Source organism: Phocoena sinus, chromosome 8 (genome assembly GCF_008692025.1).
Source record: "Phocoena sinus isolate mPhoSin1 chromosome 8, mPhoSin1.pri, whole genome shotgun sequence".
NCBI classification, from domain to species: Eukaryota; Metazoa; Chordata; class Mammalia; order Artiodactyla; family Phocoenidae; genus Phocoena; species Phocoena sinus.
In genome coordinates this window covers 20,090,759-20,105,903 of record NC_045770.1, presented here as the reverse complement: position 1 = coordinate 20,105,903, position 15,145 = coordinate 20,090,759, and positions in this window count along the sequence as shown.

The following is a 15,145-nucleotide window of genomic DNA, read 5'->3' as shown; positions in this document are numbered from 1 at the left end:
GGAATTCCCTGGCTGTCCAGTGGTTAGGACTTGGTGCTTTCGCTGCCAGGGCCTGGGGTTCAATCCCTGGTCAGAGAACTAAGATCCTGCAAGCCATTAGCTGTGGCCAAAAAAAAAAAATAAAGTAGAAAATAAGGTTCCATTTCTTACCCATCAGAGTTTAAGGACTAAGACTCATACCTGCTATGTCAATTAGCACTCTGACCTGCAGAGACAACTTCTAACAGATCCAGGTTCACATGTTTGGCATGAAAGAGTCCTTCCTCACATTGTCTATTGAGATTCTTCTTGTCCTTCAAGGCTTAGCTTAAATGAGACCTTTTCTGTGAAGGCTTCCCCACCCAGCCAACCAGAAGTCGTGCTCTGCACTTTATTTTTGTCCCTCTTGTTGCAGGACATCTTTGGAAGCCCCAAAGGCTCTTCCTGATATGTACCTCTGATCTTAAAAGGCATCGTGTTCAGAATATAGTATCTGAGAGCTTTCTGGAAATATCTCCACCTGTTATTTTTGTTTTTATCAAATGGCTGCAAAAAATGTGAGTTAATGACTTTAAAAATATCTTATAGACCATCTTGTAGTCTAAGAGCCAGAAAGAGAAAATGCTTCCTTTGTAGGTCAATTGAGGATCTCTTTTGGGGCAGGTAGAGTTTCATGTCATCTTGCCCCCAATTTTATGATTTTCAATGCCTATAACTTTGACTGTTTTAACTTTCTCATTTCATCAACTGAGCTCTGTGAGCTATAATAACTCGGTGAAACAAAAGATGTGGACCACTCATGGGGGCCATTCATGAGCAAACCTATTACCATTTTAGGAAAAATCAAAGGCAAAATTTTGAGCATGCCTTCAGATGTGAATATAAAATTTAGTTCTATTATATGGGTTTTGTGTGTCCAGAGACAATCATAAGTAGAGTTAGCAAAATTCCAAACTGTGCATTGCCATTTTCTGTATTCTAGTTTAGATCAGATTTCTTTTGTGCAACAAAATCAAGGGTTTAAAATTTGGAAGACAAACAAGCAAAAAACAGTCTGCTATGTCCTGGTATTTTCTCTTTCAATTATAAAGTACATGTGTTGAAAGAAGATAGGGAAAATGCAACATATGTCTAAGAGCCAGAAAGAATGGTAAGAAAAGCAGTGATGTTTTTATTCCTTCAGAGTGAGCAACGAGTTTATACACCGTAGGAAAATAAGTGACCTAAAGCAGGATGGGTTTATTTCTTATAGGAAGGAAAGGCTCTGTTTCTCTCTGACAGGTAATTGTGTGTGTGTGCGTGTGAGCTCAGGTGCAAGTGGGTGGTTAGTACATGAAGAAATGTAAGAAGGGAAATAAAATTTATTAGCCATTATGTTCCAGTGCCAGATACTACTGAGAGCTTTATATTATCTCATTTAATCTGTAAACTACCTTTTGAAGGAGGTGTTTCTTTTCATTCTCATTTTATATGTGAGGAAACTGAGCCTCAGAGACATGTGTCCAAAGCACACATCTCTTGTGTACTTTGATGATGGAACAAGATTCAAAACAAGATTTCATGTTTCCAAGACCCAATCCCCTCATTTCATCACTTCATGCTGCCTCTTTAACTATCCATATTTTCAGGAGTCAAGTATAAGGAAGCTATACCAAAGGAGCTTAGAAAACTAAAAGACATATTTGAAAGTTGCTAAGAGACTAGATCTTAAAAGTTAACATCACAAGAAAAATTTTTTGTAACTATGTGTGGTGATAGATGTTAACTAGACTTATTGTGGTGATCATTTCACAATATAAATAAATGTCGAATCATTATGTTGCACACTTTATTAAAAAGAAACAACAGGCCCCAAATAGAGTCACTGTGTTAAGGCCCTGTGTCAGCAAAACAAACTTAATACCTAAACTAATTGCAGTTACAGCCTCTCCCAGGAAATTAACCTTTAACCAGTCAATCTGGAATTACCTAGTCAGCACTAATCAGATAGTCCACCCAATAGACCCCTTCTTTTTCCCCTTAGGAGGGTGACCTTGCCTAAAACAACGCATTCTTTACTAATAATTTCCTTTTTTCTGCTCCCTCTCTGCCTTTAAAATCTTTCGTTTTCTGCAGCTTGACGGAGCTTCTTTCTATTTGCTAGGTGAGATGTTGCCCGATTCATGAGTCATTTAATAAAGTCAATTAGATCTTCAAATTTACCTGGTTGAATTTTTATTTAACAGATTTGGTGGCAGTGGTGGGATCTGAAGCGAACTTGACAGCATTTGGGGACAATGAGAAACACAGGCATGGTACTCCTCAAACCCTTTGAGTTCACTTTCTTGCCATTTTTGAGGGCTGTGTGTAAGTCCCTCTCAGTTATGAGTTCTGATCTCTGCACCGAGCTCCTGATCTAATTGGCTTTTCTTTACCGTGCAGGTCAGCTTGAGCTGGCAGACGGTTCTGCCAGGAGCTGCACTGGGCTGGTAGTTCTGCCAAAAGCCCAGTCCCTAGCCTTTTAGACTGCAATTCCCAGTGCTTGATTCTGCCCAAAGATCCATGTGGGAATAGTTAATGTCAGTGCTCAGTTCCCCATCAATGTGGAGCCCCCAGTTTGCAGTCCTCATTTGTTGAGGTCTGCTGGTTCAATCCTTTTCCTCAGTCCAGAGTTCCATGGGAATTGGTGGTGGTTACCAGCCGGAGTTGGACTGGATTCTACTTAAAAACCAGACTTTGGGGCTTCCCTGGTGGCGCAGTGGTTGAGAGTCCGCCTGCCGATGCAGGGGACACGGGTTCGTGCCCCGGTCCGGGAAGATCCCACGTGCCGCTGAGCGGCTGGGCCCGTGAGCCATGGCCGCTGAGCCTGCGCGTCCGGAGCCTGTGCTCCACTACGGGAGAGGCCACAACAGTGAGAGGCCCGCGTACCGCGAAACAAAAACAAAAACAAAAACAAAAACAAAACAAAACAAAAAACAAAACCCCAGACTTTGTTGGTTTGATTTGAGTGGACTGGGTCTAGTGCATGATGTCTTAGGTGAATACAATTTTGTTTTAAGTAAAATATGGGATTCTTAAAATCCAAAGAGTTAAGCATACCATCTTCCTGCACATCTGCTACTTTTATGTCTAAGATCTGTGGTCCTGAAAGTTATGAATACCTAAAAAAATGACAAAAATCTGCCCTGAGTGCTTGGCTTGGTGGCCTCCAGGTCGGGGATCCTAAGATATGGCTGGATAGAAATGTGGGTTATACCCCATTTGTGGCTAAACATAGCTGGACATAAATGTGGATTTTGAAATAAAATTCATATCTTATAGCAAGACAAGAAAAATTTAAACAAAAACTTTCTCTCCCCTTTGATCTCCTCTCTCCCCTCACTGTGCACTGTGTACCTGCATTCTGCATCCACCAAATCTCCCGCATTGGCAGAAATACCTGCTCATTCATGAGAAGAAACATTCTCCTAGCATCAACAAGACAACTCCTTAAAGATAACATTCCTTCTTGATCTTGTAAGGAGTCATGTGGTACTTAGATCTGGATTGTGTAAACTGTCAATAATACATCATTTGATGTACAGTCCCCTGTCTCAAAAAACTTATATAACTGTGCTTTGACTTCTTTTGTTTGTTTGTTTATTTATTTATTTGACTATGCCAGGTCTTTAGTTGTGGCACACGGGATCTCTGTTGCTGCGTGCCGGATCTTTGTTGCGGCATGTGGGATATTTAGGTGTGGCATGCGAACTCTTAGTTGCGGCATATGGGATCTAGTTCTCTCACCAGGGATCAAACCCGGGCCCCCTGCATTGGGAGCGCAGAGTCTTAGCCACTGGACCACCAGGGAAGTCCCTGTACCTTGACTTCTTTTTTAAAATTTATTTATTTATTGGGGTATAGTTGTTTTACAATGTTGTGTTAGTTTCTGCCGTACAGCGAAGTGTAGTTCCCTGTGCTATACAGCAGGTTCTTATTAGTTATCTATTTTATACATATTAGTGTATATATATCAATCCCAGTCTCCCAATTCATCTTCCCCCCCCCCCCCCCATCCCTGCCTTGACTTCTAACAGGTGGAACAGTTCTCAGAGCTTTCCGAGATGCTCTTCCTGGCATATAACCCTCAAGTTTGGCTTGAATAAAAATTTCCATTTCTTTCTTTGATTGATTCATTTTTTGTTGACAGGATTAAGCTCCATTTACAACTAGGATCCTACCAAACTGCTGCCAGCACTTGAAAATTACAAACTAGAATTACAATGGCCATTATGAGGGACACTCTAATTAGATAACATCATTTAAGAAGTGCACTTAAAAGAAGAGATACCTATTTTAATTGACATGCAGAAGCTGCCACAGGGCTTCAAAATTCCAAAATAGTTTCTTTGAAAATTTTGCTGCAAAAAACTAATGAAAAATTATAGATATAAAAGGTACCCAAAACAAAAGACTATAGGACTGATGTAATTCCTACTTCTCCCCACTAGCTTCCTGTATTTGAGTATTCATTTTAGTAATCCTCTGTGTAAATTGCCTTTCCACTTTGAAGAGACTATTAAACAGTTACTGTTTTTAAAAATAAAAGCTTGGCTTGGCTTTTTGCCTGCTCGGGACATGCAAGCTGTCAGTTCTTTCTTTTGGTTATCTTTGGGGGTGACTCTGGATCTTGGGAAGGTAGGAACTTTGCACCCACTTTGAGAATGCCTTTTGGGCCCATAGAGTATTTAATACTGCCAGGAATATTTACTGTTCATCCTGCCTGAAACCTGATAAGATATTGGAAGCTGATATTGGAGCCTAATAAGAATTTTTTCTTTTTAAGACCTCCTCTTCTAAGACAAGTATCTGTGCTTTTGTGATATAAATATTCTACAAACTACAGAAAGATAACTCTTAGTAGAAGGAGAACAAAAGGGGGGAAAGTTATTTGAAATTTAGGTGATTGAAAAATCATGTGTCTTCTCCACAAATATTAGTAGAAAAAGTTTTAGCCATCTGAGCATATAAATTTAACTTATTCCAACTGTTCTTTTGTAACTAGTGAATTTTACATTATCATGCCTGTCGTATGGCTAAAATTTAAAAACTAAACTATCAGTTTGTGCCTGTCTGTATATTCAAGTGTGTCTATATATGTGTGTGTGTGTGTTGTAGCTGTGTGGTATTTTCTACCTCCAGATGATATTACCAAAATTAACCTGTAAAAGCTCTATGTAATTGGCTTAAACAAACAAGCACTTATATAAATTTATTATTCATAAAAATTCTCAGAAATATAGTGAAAACTAACCCAAGTGCTTTTCAGGTTCATGTGATCTGGAAAAATATTTGGTACTGAACCTAGTTTAGTTTGTTGGTTTAATTAAAATAGGCATGTCTTCAAAGTTATCAACACTAAATATAATAAAGATAAACAACTTTTATTCTACCTGAGTTTATTTTTAAAAATTCTTTTATAATTATTATTATTTTCTTCTTTTTTTAGAATTGATTTATTTTTGGCTGCATTAGGTCTTCGTTGCTGCATGTGGCCTTTCTCTAGTTGCAGAGAGCAGGGGCTACTCTTCGTTGTGGTGCTCATACTTCTCATTGTGGTGGCTTCTCTTGTTGTGGAGCACGGGCTCTAGGTGCACAGGCTTCAGTAGTTGTGGTACGTGGGCTCTGTAGTTGTGGCTCGTGGGGCTCTAGAGCACAGACTCAGTAGTTGTGGCACATGGGCTTAGTTGCTCTGTGGCATGTGGAATCTTCCCAGACTAGGGATTGAACCCATGTCCCCTGCAGTGGCAGGCGGTTTCTTAACCACTGTGCCACCAGGGAAGTCCTCTACCTGAGTTTATTAGTCAGATGAGTTCATGTTATCCCTTACAAAATTTGTCAGCAAAAATAATTAGCTTGGGTTGATGGCTGACTTTGTCTAATGTTTCATGAAATTTTTGTGGGTAATCTAAATATGTGTTAAGAACAAATGAATTAAGTAGATGTAACGTAAGAGTTTTTAGATGAAATTTTAGCAATGATTGTTTTATGATATTTCTACTTAAATAGTTTCCCAAATCTCTGTGGTAACTCATACCATTAAAATTTTGCTAAGTGAAATGATGGGAATTTATTGAATGGCTAGATCATTTCCAAGTAAGGTAAAACACTAAAACATTAATTACTGAACATAAGGTTATCCACTTTTGGATTCCTCTTACAGAGAAACTAAAGATATTTGAGAGAGATATTAATAAACTCAGATATGACCAGACAGCTTTAAATAACTGCTTGGAAAAATCGGCCTGTTACCTTGCTTACAAGCTTCCAGCAAAACAGTGTTTAAAAAGAGCTTATATGGTCATTCACAATTTTTGCTGCACTTATGTAAATAATCAGGCCAAGTTTAACGCAAACAAATTAGTTTCACTGTGATTCCCCTTAGAAAAAAGAAATGGGAATAATTGTAGAGAGAAAAGTTACGTTTGCACCATTGTCTATATTAGATTCTAATCCTGTTAATTGTCTTTGAGGTTTTTTTATATATGTGTAAATTGGACTGGATCCTGAATTTTTCTAATTTCCTCAAATATTTGGCTATGACTCTCCAAACTAACATTTCCAATTTTCTCTCACCCTCCTGATTTGGAATCAGTAAGGATAAAGACTATCCTTAAACGTCTTTGGAAGGGGACTTCCCTGGCAGTTCAGTGATTAAGACTCTGCGCTTCCAATGCAGGGGGTACGGGCTCAATCTCTGGTCAGGGAACTAAGATCCTACATGCCGTGCGGTGTGGTCCAAAAAAAAAAAGCCTTTGGAAGGAACTGTAGCAGGTCCTCCTCACTACTCAGAGGGCAGCCAAACCTCAAGGACTTGAGCCTTGGGTACACATCTTACAGCTAAAAAGGCTCCACCTTACATCTGGTCTTGTAAAAATTCTGGAGACCTCCAAATCAAATTGACTAGGAAGAAAAGTAGCTGACATCAAGGTAGACTGCTTCCTCTCAAGACACTGGGTTAAGACTTCATACTTTAAATATTATAAACCCTTTCTTAGTCCCCTTATTTTCTTTACTCTGGCACTGGCCTGGAAATCCATATCTCCCAGTCCATTACTAATGAGGGTAACCTCTGGAATTTAGAAAACCTTTTTCATTTCAGGCTAGGATAAAACCTGACTGACCCCTGGCTTGAAGAGACAAATGTAACAATGCCTGTGAATGTGTACCACCTTAGTGGAAGTTGTTTGTGCCTGAAAGGATTTATCTTAGTCTCTGATGGTTATCATTCTCCTTGGGCCTGTAAATGACTAGGTAGGTAGCACACAGGTGAGCCTTGTCCCTTAACTTATCTAACTGTGCCTCTAAATGTTCACAAATGAACTGGGACACCTCACTAGTCAACTCCTCTGGATTTACACGGTCAAGTTGTAAAGAACCTGCCAGGAGGTGTACATGACTCAGGATTCACTTCCTTTTGCAGGTCATACTTCCCTGGTCAGGATCAATGTAAATGAGAATATGATCAGAACTCTCTCCTTAATTCTTAACGATATTACAGAATCTGTTGCTAAGACAGTAGCTGCCCAACATGAATCTTTAGTCTCTGGCCAAAGTTGTTCTTTTTTATTTTTTTTAAGGTACATGAATAAAAATTGAGGTGTAGCTGATGTACAATATTATATAAGTTACAGGTGTACAATATAGTGATTCACAATTTTTAAAGGTTATACTCCATGTATAATTATTATAAAATATTGGCTATATTCCCTGTGTTGTACAATAGATCCTTGTAGCTTATTTATTTTATACATAATAGTTTGGACCTGTTAATGCCCTACCCCTACCTTGCCCCTCCCCTCTTCCCTCTCCCCAGTGTTAACCACTAGTTTTATCTTTATATCTGTGAGTCTGCTTCTTTTTTGTTATATTCACTAGTGTTGTTTTGTTTTTTAGATTTCACATATTAGTGATATCAAATAGTATTTGTCTTTCTCTGTCTGACTTATTTCACTTAGCATAATACCCTCCAAGTCCATTTATGTTGTTGCAAATGGCAAAATTTCATTTTGCTTTATGGCTGAGTAGTATTCCATTGTGTTTATGTATATGTGTGTGTATATATATATATACCACATCTTCTTTATCCATTCTTCTGTTGATGGACATTTAGGTTGCTTCTATATCTTGGCTATCGTGAATAGTGCAGCTATGAATATTGGGTTCTCTGGGGATATATACCCAGGAGCGGAAACGCTGGGTCTTATGATAGTTCTATTTTAGTTTTTTGAGAAACCTCCATACTGTTTTCCACAGTGGTTGCTCCAATTTACATTCTCACCAACAGTGTACAAGGGTTCCCTTTTCTCCACATCCTTACCAGCATTTATTGGTGTTCTTTTTGATGATAGCCATTCTGACAGGAGTGAGTTTATATATCACTGTGGTTTTAATTTGCATTTAACCGATGATTAGCAATGTTGAGCATCTTTTCATACACCTGTTGGCCATCTGTATGTCTTCTTTGGAAAAATGTCTATTTGGCTCTTCTGCCCATTTTTAAATTGGGTTGTTTGTCTTTTTGATGTTGAGTTGTATGAGCTGTTTATATATTTTGCGTATTAACCCCTTATTTGTCATATCATTTGCAAATATTTTCTCCCATTCAGTAGTTTGTCTTTTCGATTTGTTGATGGCTTCCTTTGCTGTGTGAAAGCTTTTAAGTTTAATTAGGTTCCATTTATTTATTTTTGCTTTTACTTCCTTTGCTTTAGGAGACAGATCCAAAAAAATATTGCTACAATTTATGTCAAAGAGTGTTCTGCCAATGTTTTCCTCCAGGAATTTTACGGTTCTTTGTCTTACATTTAGGTGTTTAATCCATTTTTTTTAAAGCCCCCTGGTTCTTTTTTATTCTTTTCCTTTAAGCTTTTTTAAAAATAGATCTTTATTGGAGTATAATTGCTTCACAACACTGCGTTAGTTACTCTTGTACACCAAAGTGAATCAGCCATATGCATACACATGTCCCCATATCCTCTCCCTCTTGAGCCTCCCTCCCATCCTCCCTATCCTGCCCCTCTAGGTCATCGCAAAACGCCAAGCTGATCTGCCTGTGCTATTCTGCTGCTTCCCACTAGCTAATTATTTTACATTCAGTAGTGTATATACGTCAATGCTACTCTCACTTTGCCCCAGCTTCCCCCTCCCACCCCGTGTCCGCAAGTCCATTCTCTATGTCTACATCATTATTCCTGCCCTGCAACTAGATTCATCAGTACCAACTTTTTTTTTTTTTTTTAGATTCCATATATATGCGTTAGCATACAGTATTTGTTTTTCCCTTTCTGACTTACTTCACTCTGTATGACAGGCACAAGGTCCATCTACCTCACTATAAATAACTCAATTTTGTTTCTTTCTAATGGCTGAGTAATACTCCGTTGTATATATGTGCCACATCTTTATCCATCCATCTGTTGATGGACATTTAGATTGGTTCCATGACCTGGCTATTGTAAATAGTGGATATTGTGGTACATGACTCTTTTTGACTTATGGTTTTCTCAGGGTATATGCCCAGTAGTGGGATTGCTGGGTCATATGGTAGTTCTATTTTTAGTTTGTTAAGGAACATCCATACTGTTTTCCATAGTGGTTGTATCAATTTACATTCCCACCAACAGCACAGGAGGGTTCCCTTTTCACCACACCCTTTCCAGCACTTATTGTTTCTAGATATTTTGATAATGGCCATTCTGACCAGTGTGAGGTGATGCCTCACTGTAGTTGTGATTTGCATTTCTCTAATAATTAGTGATGTTGAGCATCTTTTCATCTTTTCACCTTTTTTGCATCTATGTTCATCAGTGATATTGGTATATAATTTTCTTTTTTTGTGATATCTTTTTCTGGTTTTGGTATCAGGGTGACAGTGGCTTTGTAGAATGAATTTGGGACTGTTTTTCCCTCTGCAATTTTTTGGAAGAGTTTGAGAAGGATCGGTGTTAGCTCTTCTCTAAATGTTTGGTAGAATTCACCTGTGAAGCCATCTGGTCCTGGACTTTTGTTTGTTGAAAGATTTTTAATTATGGTTTCAATTTCATTACTTGTGATAGGTCTGTTTATATTTTCTAATTCTTCCTGGTTCAGTCTTGGAAAATTGTACCTTTCCAAGAATTTGTCCATTTCTTCGTGGTTGTCCATTTTATTGGAGTATAGTTGTTTGTAGTAGTCTCTTATAATCCTTTGTATTTCTGTGGTGTCTGTTGTGATTACTCCTTTCTAATTTCTAATTTTATTGATTTGCGTCCTGTCCCTTTTTTCTTGATGAGTCTGGCTAAGGGTTTATCAATTTTGTTTATCTTCTCAAAGAACCAGCTTTTAGTTTTATTGATCTTTGCTATTGTTTTCTTTTTCTTCTTTTTTTTGGGGGTACACGGGCCTCTCACTGTTGTGGCCTCTCCCATTGCGGAGCACAGGCTCCGGATGCGCAGGCTTAGTGGCCATGGCTCACGGGCCCAGCCGCTCTGCGGCATGTGGGATCTTCCCGGACCAGGGGACGAACCTGTATCCCCTGCATTAGCAGGCGGACTCTCAACCACTACGCCACCAGGGAAGCCCTGTTTCTATGTATTTTTAAATTTCTACTTTGATTTCTTCAGTAATCTCTTGGTTATTTAGTAGCACATTGTTTAGCCTCCATGTGTTTGTGTATTTTACAGGTTTTTTTCCCGTAATTGATTTCCAATGTCATAGTGTTGTGGTCAGAAAAGATGCTTGATATGATTTCAATTTTCTTAAATTATCCAAGGCTTGATTTGTGACCCAAGATGTGACCTGTCCTGGAGAATGTCCCATGTGCACTTGAGAAGAAAGTGTACTCTGCCACATTTGAGTGGAATGTTCTATAAATATCAATTAAATCTATCCCATCTACTGTGTCTTTTAAAGCATGTGTTTCTTTATTGATTTTCTGTTTGGATGATCTGTCCATTGGTGTAAGTGGAGTGTTAAAGTCCCCTACTATTATTGTGTTACTGTCGATTTCTCCTTTCATGGTTGTTTATATTACGGGGTTTATCCTGTATGGGATTCTCTGTGTTTCCTGGACTTGGGTGACTTTCTTTCCCCATGTCAGGGAAGTTTTCAACTATAATCTCTTCAAATATTTTCTCAGACCCTTTCTTTCTTCTCTTCATCTTCTGTGACCCCTATAATTCAAATGTTGATGTGTTTAATGTTGTCCCAGTGGTCTCTGAGGTTGTCTTTAATTCTTTTCATTCTTTTTTCTTTATTCTGCTCCTCAGCAATTATTTCCACCATTTTGTCTTCCAGCTCACATATTCGTTCTTCTGCCTCAGTTATTCTGCTGTTGATTCCTTCTAGTGTATTTTTCATTTCAGTTATTGTGTTGCTCATCTTTGTTTGTCTGTTCTTTAGTTCTTCTAGATCTTTGTTAAACATTTCTTGTATTTCCTCAATCTGTGCCTCCATTCTATTTCCGAGATTCTGCATCATTTTTACTTCATTACTCTGAATTCTTTTTCAGGTAGATTGCCTGTTTCCTCTTCAGTTTTTTGGTCTTGCAGTTTTTTACCTTGCTCCTTCATCTGTGACATTTTTTTTTGCTGTCTCTCTCTCTCTCTCTTTTTTTTTTACCAAAAAAAAAAAAAAAAAAGTGGGATTGTGAGTGGGATTGTGTTCCTGCCTTACTGGCTGTTTGGCCTGAGGCTTCCAACACTGGAGTTTTTAAGCTATTGGGTAGAACTGGATCTTGGTGCTGAGATGAGGGCCTCCGTGAAACCTCACTCTGATGAATATTCCCTGGGGTCTGAGTTTCTCTGTTAGTCTAGTGGTTTGGACTTGGAGGTCCCACTACAGGAGCTTCAGCTTGACCCCTAGCTCATGAGCCAAGATCCTGCAAGCTGCATAGGGTGGCAAAAAGAGAGAACAATAACAAAGTAAAAAATAAAATTAGACTAGGAAACTAACAGATATGTTAGAAAGAATATAAGAATAAAAATATAGATGTATCAACAACTAGAAGGTACAACTGTATTACAATAGTGAAAAAAAGGAGGAGAGAAAAAAAGCAGGGGGTTGGAATGGCTTGACTGTGGAGAGTAGGGCCTAAGCAAGGGTGAGGTTTGGGTGGAGGGTGGGGCCTATTCTTAGGACCCACATGGCTGGAAAAGGCTGTGGGGGTGGGGCTTAGGCTTAATAGAACAGAAGGGGCCCAGGCGTTCCCCCCACCCCTGGTGTCAGAGAATGGGGGACCTCACCTGGGAGCCCAGAAGGATTCCTGGACTTGAGTTGGTGGGGCAAATGCCCTCCTCTCCTCTCCTGCTTCTCCAGTCCTGGAGGGTCTCTCCCATCTGCCTCTCCTATTCTCCCCTTGGCCTCCTTCCTATGCCCCCAGGACCAATGCGGCTGGGGGAGGGGGTGGACCTTGGAGGGCAGGGGACTGGCCTGGGAGCTCAGTAAGCTCGCCAGGCCCAAGTGAGCAGGGAAAACACCCTGTACTCCTCTCTCGCTCCTCCTTGATGGCTCCTCCCACCTGCCTCTCCTGATCTCCCTGACCTCCCACCTATGCCCCCAAGGACCCATGCAGCCTGGAGGGGGCTTTGGAGGGCAGGGGACCGGACTTTGAGCTCAGCAGGCTCCTTGGGCCCGAGTGGGTTGGGTGATCGCCCTCTGTTTCTCTCCCACTCTTCCCGAAGGACCCCTCCCACCTGCCTCTCCTGATCTCCCTGGCCTCAGGGGCACTGATCCTGTCTGGCTTCCACTTCTCCTCACCCCTCAGTCCCCCCACTTGGGGGTTCCTCCCATCTCCTTGGGCACCAGGGTCTTCCACCAGTGGCCGACAGGAGTGTTAATTGTGGGGAGATGCTAACTTGGCATCTTCCCACACTGACATCTTGACTCCGCCTCCATTTAATCCATTTTGAGTTCATTTTTGTATATGGCGTTAGAGAATGTTCTAATTTCATTCTTTTACATGTAGCTGTCCAGTTTTCCAAGGACCACTTATTGAAGATGCTGTCTTTTCTGCCTTGTATATTCTTGCCTCTTTTGTCATAGATTAATTCACCGTAAGTTTGTGGTTTTATTTCTAGACTCTCTATTCTGTTCCATTGATCTATGTGTCTGTGTTTGTGCCAGTACCATACTGTTTTGATTACAGTAGCTTTGTAGTATAGTCCAAAGCCAGGGAGCTTATTCCTCCAGCTCTGTTCTTCTTTCTCAAGATTGTCTTGGTTTTTCAGGTTCTTTTGTGTTTCTGTACAAATTTTAAAATTATTTGTTCTAGTTCTGTAAAAAATGCCCTTGGTATTTTGATAGGGATTGTACTGAGTCTATAAATTGACTTGGGTAGTATGGTCATTTTAACAATATTCATTCTTCCAATCCATGAACATGCTGTATATTTCCATTTATTTGTGTCATCTTCAATTTACTTCATCTGTGTCTTATAGTTTTCCAAGTACAGGTCTTTTACCTCCTTAGGTAAATTTATTCCTAGGTATTTTATTCTTTTTGATGTGATGGTAAATAGGATTTTTTCCTTAATTTATCTTTCTGAAAGTTGTTCTTGACAATGGGATAGACCTTGATTATCTTTTGGCCTAGTAGGGAAATGTCTGTACTGTAGCCAACACCACTTGCTGCACCTGGATTAACAATTCTGGGGAAGCTGAAACCCAGTTACATAAGATTGCTGAAGAACCCACTTGGCTTAAAATGGTGACTCCTTCAGCGAGGTCTTTCTTTGACTTATTTGATTTTCATTGGCTTAGGTCTTGGGGACCATGGTTCCAAAGTGTACTCCAAACATTAGGAATTATCCCATTTATTATAATCATAATAATCTCCCTTGTGCATTGTATTCTCTCAAAAGCTTTCAATGCAAGCTTGCAGCAACTAACCACCAAGCAAATGATCTCCCTAAGACCAGAACATCAGAAAAGGAACAAAGAGAATGACAACTTAAAGACCATGAACCTGAAGGCATGACCTGTGTATACCATACAGAGGATCAACAAAATCTGCAAGAACTACAGAGTGGTGAGAGTGGCACTAATGCCTTAAATTTTGATCACATCTCTCAGTTAAGCTGAGAGTCTGATCAAAAGGGGGAATTGTTAAAAAGAAATAGGCCAAAAATGGAGTCACTTGTGTTAAGGCCCTATGTTAGCAAACCAAGGCATAACACCGAATTGTTAGTTACAGCGTCCTCCAGCAATGTAGCCTTTCACCAGTCAACCTGGAATTACCTGTCAGCGCTAATGAGATATTCCACCCAAAAGGCCCCTTCCATTCTCCTTAGGAGGCAAACTTGCCTAAAACAATGCATTCCTTGCTAATAATTTCCTTTTTTCCTCTCCCAGACCAGACCCAGGCCTGTGGCAAAGACTGATTTCCAATTTCAGCCAATTTAAAAAGTGATCAAACTACGTAATTAAGAGGAAAAGAACACAAAATAGTCTGTTTAATATGATCCTATATTTATATATTTTTAAAAGTTCTCTCCGTGTCTATTAAGGTCTTGTTAAGGTTGGCCCAAGCTCCCATTCTATGAATTGAAGAAAGTCCAATGTTGTTCTCAATGTTTCTTCAGATTCCTGAGACTCAGTGCCGCCTTTGGTTCTCAGCACCTGCTTTCTCTAACAGTGATTATCTTGATATCCAAAGCATATCACTCTTTCCCTGTTCATACTGATTCAATGTGAAATTCAGCTATTCTACCTAATTTCCACAAAAAATGAGTTGCACTTAGTGTTTTATGTTTAGCAGACTTTATTAAATGTTTATGGAGATGGGGCCTTTACATTAGAGTGACACAAATAGTTTTAAATTGTATCGTATTTCATCAATTCTAAGACATGCAACTTTTCACATTTTAATATATCTGAAATAAGAATACACCTGACAATTGAAGGCATGTCATAGTTTAGTTGGCAGTATCTTTTCTTTCTTAGTGGTACATGAAATAATGGTGCATTTTATAATCAATGACATCTTAGATTCAATGATCAAGGGAATTCTGCTTCTCTGTTCTTAAAAAGACCTTTGGTGATTTCTTTCTACTTGAGCTCAACCTTCTTGCTGTGGTGCTTGATCCAGTCTGGTGCCCTATGTCACACTGCTTTAGCCCACTACTGATTTCCATAGTAACTGCAGTGGACAGTTCCATGCTAGCTCATAC